Source organism: Nicotiana attenuata, chromosome 5, assembly GCF_001879085.1.
Source record: "Nicotiana attenuata strain UT chromosome 5, NIATTr2, whole genome shotgun sequence".
Classification (NCBI taxonomy): domain Eukaryota; kingdom Viridiplantae; phylum Streptophyta; class Magnoliopsida; order Solanales; family Solanaceae; genus Nicotiana; species Nicotiana attenuata.
In genome coordinates this window covers 39970543-39977421 of record NC_031993.1, presented here as the reverse complement: position 1 = coordinate 39977421, position 6879 = coordinate 39970543, and the positions used below count along the sequence as shown (strand labels likewise).

Sequence of the window (6879 nt, the reverse complement as noted above, 5' to 3'; positions counted from 1 at the left end):
ACCAGGCGGTGTTCATGGCTGAAACGAACACAACAATGAGAACTAAAAGACGGTTAATGGTTGATTGTGTGACATATGGTTGTCTAGGTATACACTAAAGTTCGACGGTTCAAAGATATCAAATCTACCGATTGACCGAGTATATCCGACATATGTTCACTACGGAAAGTTCAAAGGGAAACCTACTTATCCAGATGCAATTAATCCTTACTTGCAAAATCACATAGCTTTCATCTATGATCTTTCTTGATACAGCCATTCCCATTCATGTGGGGGATTGTTGGACTTTAAGCCATTTGGGCTTAAAGTAGAAGAAGTGTAAATTGAAAATGGAGGGAAATAAAATGGAGGTAAATTGAAAATTTGAAGAAGTGAACTTTTGTCTTGCACTTTGTCCCTCATTGGTGAGGGACAACCACATTTGTGTGCTTATATATAGAATCACTTCTTAAAGCTCTTAAAAGGAGTTGAAGAGAATGAACCCTCGCGCCGCCGTCGTCGCTCGCTCGGCTCGGCTTCGGCTTCGGCTTCGGATTTGGATTCGGATTCGGAATAATTAATTAAATGCCAAATCACACGACCGCGGTAGAACCGCGGCAGGCAGGTTCAGAAAGCCTCTCTGACTGCGGTTCTGCCGCGACCGCGGCAGGCAGCGTATTCTTCTGAAAAGGCACCTTTTCCAGACACCTCTTCTGATAATTGCCTATAAATTCTGAGGCAAGGCTCCATTTTCTAAACACGAAAAATACTCTAGAACTTCTTTTTTTCTGAATATACTGCATCCTAATTCGCAGTCTCTCTCTCTCAAATTCGGAAGTGTGATTTTGCTTCGTTCTTTGAGTTCGTTGGTATCCTGCAGTTTGTATTGCCACTGTTGCAGGAAGGTTTATTCCGTTTTATCCTGGGAGGATTTAATCCATTACCTTGGCAACGTGTGAGGGGGTTAAAATTCCTTAAGGACACACAAGAAAATTGTGGACTCGGAATATTTCTTAAATTCTTCTGTTTTTCCAGTTTCTTTTATTTTTCTAACAGTTTTTTTCTGATTTTGTATTTTAACACAGTAGCGCTCACACTTAGTTATCATATTCAGCTTTGAGAAAAAAAAAGAGAAGTAGTACAGTTGTTAGTAAGTATTTTGATTTTATTATTTTTGTACTGTAATAAATCTTTTAGCTACTAACTTTTTGGAGTATATGTTGGTATCAAGAATTATGAAAACCTTTTTGTTTTTGATTAGAAGTGAGACCGTTATTCCTGATTTGTCAAACTATCAACATCTGTGTTACTTGGTGGAGCTGGAGTTGCAACCTGTTTCAAGAAAGTTTACCTTTCAAGCTGCCCGTTAATGAATATATTTTTATGATTTGTAAAAATATCATATCCGTGTTACTTGATAAACCAGGAGTTGCAAATTTATTTTCGAGAGAGTTTACCTTTCAAGCTGCTCGTTAATGAATACCATGGTTACATGTATAATTCATTCTTACAAACTGCAGGTCCTTGCTGAAAAACCAATATCTGAAACTAAAGGTGAAAAAGGTGAATCTGCAAACTTGCAGGTATTTTCTTATCTTCTTGATTCGCGTATGTGAAAAAGCACGGTAGAAAATATTCTTGATTAATTCTCATATGTTAAACATGATACATATATATATAAGCCAGGTGTGGTCGACCAATGACATAACTGTAATTTTAGCCCAAGGGTAAAATTGTCATTTTACCTCAATCTAGAAGCATTGGTTTTCCCAAGCCACTAGGAGACGTGAATTATATAGACTGATGCCACCTGAAAAAAGAGAGGCCCTTTAGCATGAGACGAGGAAGCAGAATTGAGTTGAAAATGCGGCGTCTTTCTGATAGTTCAATTAACGTTGAATAATCTAATGTCATGTGCTATGATTCTGCCTATGTTTCTATCAAGCAGAGTTTTCTATTATATAGAAATGGTCGGCCAAGGGCAAAATTGTCATTTTTGCTCTAAGAAAAAATCTTCCGACTTTCCATCTATTATTTTTGACACACAAACATCTGCCGACTTCCATCTCTTTGTACTTCAATTCTCCTTCTCTTAGATTTCAGATATTATTCTCTCAGTCTTTGCTCACATCTTCTTTATCTTCTCTTGGTGTTCTTTTCTTTCTTTGCTTTTTTTAGATCTGTTTAACAGTTTCCAATTTCATGGATGAATTTTCTTGAATTTCGTGTTTTCCGACCAGAAGATGCGGATCACCATTTTAAGGGTTAATCTCCGTCCAATTTTATTAATGTTGCTTTCTTCTTGCTGATTCGCCTCTATCTCTTCTTACGGTATTGACATTTATTATTCTGCTACCTTAAAAACAAAAGGGATTTTTAGTTTTATTCCTAATGCAATTTGTTCTTCCTTGTCGTTACTTTTATCTGTATATGTTATATTTCCATGAATTATGAATCGCGCGAATGTTTCCAGATACTTCATAACTGCCTCTTCGCACATCCTTCACTCTCCATTACCGAAGGAAAGAAAAATAGGAACTCATGAATACCCTAATAAAGCACTAAAATTGGTTTATGGGTTGAATTGACATAAATTGGATGAATAGCTATTGGCAAAAATTATGCACGTGAATTTCTATTGTAAGATGTTATCATTATTATATTTTCGGAAAGCTTAATAAAAGTTGTATTCGAGCAACATCTGTTCGTTTGACATTAATGTAGTAAAAATGTCTTGCCCTTTACTTTCTTTGTTCCCTCTTCTCTAAAGGGCCATAACTCGACTCTTAAGTATAGTACTCTGGAGTAGTTTGTTTGTGGAGATCCTTGGTTTATCTATATGATCTCTCTCTCTCTCTCTCACATGCACACCCACATATCTCTTTACGTCATGATATTAATGACATATGCTATCAGCATAAGCAGTAGTCTCCAAAATCCATTTCCTAAAGTGAATTACGAAATACAGCAAGCTAAATCCAAAATTCAAAATGATGAAAACACTGTAAAGTGTTCTAAAATATACAATACTACTATTAATGACATTGTTGATTTGTGCCTTTTGTTTTTGCATAACTTTAAACCTAAAAAAATATAATCGGCCTTTTTTAATTAATTACCTGTTCTTTCAAAGCTCTGGACAGAATCTACTACTATGACAACAGATTCTTTTAATCTTCATCTCGAATACATAGGATAGGTAAGGTTGTGTATTAAACAGTTGTACTTTTGTTGTTTGATCAAAAGACAGATTGAGTCACCAAAGGAAGTTTGTTGATCCCCTAACATTCCAAACCGAAAATGGAGAAATTTTGCTCATTTTTGCTAGCCAGCAGACACAACGCAACGCAGGAGGGTAGATCATAATGATAGTTGCCACAAGGGGAAAATGGAGAAATTTTGCACCACTTCAAAGGCAGTCTGCATTATTAAAGCTCTCAAGAATTTGTTTGAAGAATACATAGTAGCAGATGTTTCCAGCAATGCACAAATATTTGCAATATGGCTCTTAGTTGGACTTGTATATGTTATCTCTTTTGTTCATAGTGAAAACAATGATAGCAACTGATACATTTGGTTGATCACGTAGCTTAGGATTGCGGGTAGAAAATGAAGATCTAATAAGGCGTATGCTTGAGTTTGATTTTTTAACTGTATTTAAAGGAAGTGGAAGAAAAGGAAATATTTACTCAGTTTCAACAAGTCTAGGGAAGCAATATATATTGTTCTATGTTTGTCACTATTTTCCAAGGTTGGAACTGTGCTTCCGTGTTTGTGAACTTATATTTATTCTGATATATATATCTATATTCTAAACCATAAGCTATAACTCATAAGTACCGAGCTTGTTACATATGTAGTTAATACGAGGACCAGTGAGGGACTTGGTGAAAATATCTGCAAGTTGATCATTCGATTTCACAAACTTTGTAGCAATATCTCCCGAGAGTATCTTTTCTCTAACAAAGTGACAGTCAATCTCAATGTGTTTAGTTCTCTCATGGAGCACTGGATTTGACGTAATATGAAGAGCAGCTTGATTATCACACACAAGTCCCATCTGACTAATATCACCAAATTTCAACTCCTTGAGCAACTGTTTGATCCAAATTAGCTCACATGTCGCCATAGCCATTGCTCGATATTCTGCTTCTGCACTAGACCGAGCAATCACGTTCTGTTTCTTGCTCTTCCAAGATACCAAATTTCCTCCTACTAAGACACAATATCCAGAAGTAGAACGTCTATCAGAAGGTGATCCTGCCCAATCAACATCTGAGTATCCAACGATCTGCTCATGGTCTCGATCCTCAAACAATAAACCTTTGCCTGGAGATGATTTTATATACCGAAGAATGCGAACAACTGCATCCCAATGACTATCACACGGAGAATCCATAAACTGACTCACAACACTCACAGGAAAGGAATGTCAGGTCTTGTCACTGTAAGGTAATTTAATTTACCAACCAACCGCCTATATCTTGCAGGATCGCTAAGAGGCTCCCCTGTCCTGGCAGAAGTTTAGAATTCGGATCCATCGGAGTGTCAACAGGTCTACAACCTGTCATTCCTGTCTCCTCAAGAATATCTAAGGCATACTTCCGTTGTAAGATCACAATACCTAAGCTAGACTGAGTGACCTCAATACCCAGAAAATACTTTAGTTTGCCCAGATCCTTAGTCTGAAAGTGTTCAAAGAGATGTTGCTTCAATTTAGTAATACCATCATGGTCATTGCCGGTAATAACAATGTCGTCAACATAGACCACCAAATAAATACAGAGACTCGAAGCAAAATGCCGATAGAATACAGAGTGGTCAGCTTCACTCCGAGTCATGCCAAATTCTTGGATAACTGTGCTGACTTACCAAACCAGACTCGAGGAGACTGCTTTAGACCATAAAGTGACCGGCGCAAGCGACATACAAGGCCACGAGACTCCCCTTGAGCAACAAACCCAGGTGGTTGCTCCATATAAACTTCATCCTCAAGGTCACTGTGTAAAACAACATTCTTAATGTCCAGCTGATAGAGGGGCCAATGGCGAACAGCAGCCATGGGTAGAAAAGGCGGACTGATGCTATCTTAGCCACGGGAGAGAAGGTATCACTGTAATCGAGCCCAAATATCTGAGTATATCCTTTGGCAACAAGACGAGCCTTAAGACGATCAACCTTACCATCCGGACCAACCTTGACTGCATACACCCAACGACAACCAACAGTAGATTTACTTGAAGGAAGAGGGACGAGCTCCCAAGTACCACTCGTATGTAAAGCACACATCTCGTCAATCATAGCATGTCGCCATCCTGGACGAGATAATGCTTCACCTGTAGACTTAGGGATGGAAACAGAGGACAAAGAAGATAGAAAAGCATAATATGGTGATGACAAACGATGATAACTTAAACCGGCATAATGGGGATTAGGATTAAGGATGGTCCGTATACCTTTTCGAAGTGCAATCCGTGTACTAGGAAGAGACAAGTCCGCAGTAGGAGCAGGGTCAGGTGCAGGACGTGAATCAGCTGGGCCTAATGCTGGGTGCGGACGACGATGATATGTCAAGAGTGGTGTTCCTGTGGCGGGGAGTGTAGGAGGAGCCATACTAGACTCCCCAACGGTTGGAATGGGTAAGACTGCTGTGGCGGAAGGTGAAGGAGGAGCTATAGTAGACTCCTTAAAGGTCGGTATAGGTAAGACCTCAGATATATCAAGGTGGTCAGAATGGTCAGAAGAGGTAAAGAAAGGTTTAGACTCAAAAAATGTGACGTCAGAGGACATAAATACCTACGTAGATCAGGTGAGTAACAATGATATCCCTTCTGAACACGAGAATAACCAAGGAAGACACACTTAAGAGCACGAGGAGCTAACTTATCTTTCCCGGGGGCTAAGTTATGAACGAAACAAGTGCTCCCAAAAACACGAGGGGGAACAGAGTATAAGGGTGATTGGGGAAATAATACTGCATACGGAATCTGATTCTAGATGGGAGATGAAGGCATCCGATTAACCAAATAACAAGCTGTGAGAACTCCATCGCCCCAAAACGCAACTGAACATGAGATTCAATGAGAAATGTGCGAGCAGTCTCAATAATGTGCCTATTCTTTCTCTCTGTAACCCCATTTTGCTGAGGGGTATAAGGACAAGAGGTCTGATGAATAATTCCTTGAGAAGTCATGAACTGCTGAAATTGAGAGGATAAATATTCTAAGGCATTATCACTGCAAAAAGTGCGAATAGAAACACCAAATTGATTTTTAATTTCAGCACAAAAATTCTGGAATATAGAAAACAACTCAGAACGATCTTTCATTAAGAAAATCCAAGTACATCTTGAATGATCATCAATGAAACTAACAAAATAACGAAATCCCAAGGTTGAACTGACTCTACTAGGACCCCATATATCAGAGTGAACTAAAGAAAAAACAGACTCTGCATGACTCTCAATACTACGAGGAAAGGAGGCACGGGTATGTTTCCCGAGCTGACATGACTCACACTCTAATGTAGATAAACTAGACAAACTAGGCACCATCTTCTGAAGCTAGGATAAGCTCGGATGTCCTAAACGTCTGTGAATTAGGTTTGGAGAATCTGTAACTAGACATGCTTTGGAGGAAGAGAGTGAGTTAAGGTAGTAAAGGCCTTCTGATTCAAGTCCTGTTCCAATCGTCTGTCCCATACTGCAGTCCTGCATAATAAAAGAATCATCAATAAAATATGTACCACAATAGAGGGCACGAGTCAAACGACTAACAGATGCAAGATTAAAAGGACAACCAGGGACATAAAGAACGGAATCTAGAGTGACAGAGGGTAGGGGATTCGCTTGTCCAACTCCTTTTGCTTTAGTTTGAGACCCATTGGCTAAAGTAACAGTGG

General features: G+C 38.9%; 1 long non-coding RNA gene across 1 annotated transcript; it reads left to right on the top strand.

Moving 5' to 3' along the window:
* LOC109225686 lies at positions 1857–3721 on the top strand. Its single transcript, XR_002067971.1, has 2 exons — positions 1857–2310; positions 3226–3721. It is a non-coding gene; the product is annotated as an uncharacterized LOC109225686 (long non-coding RNA).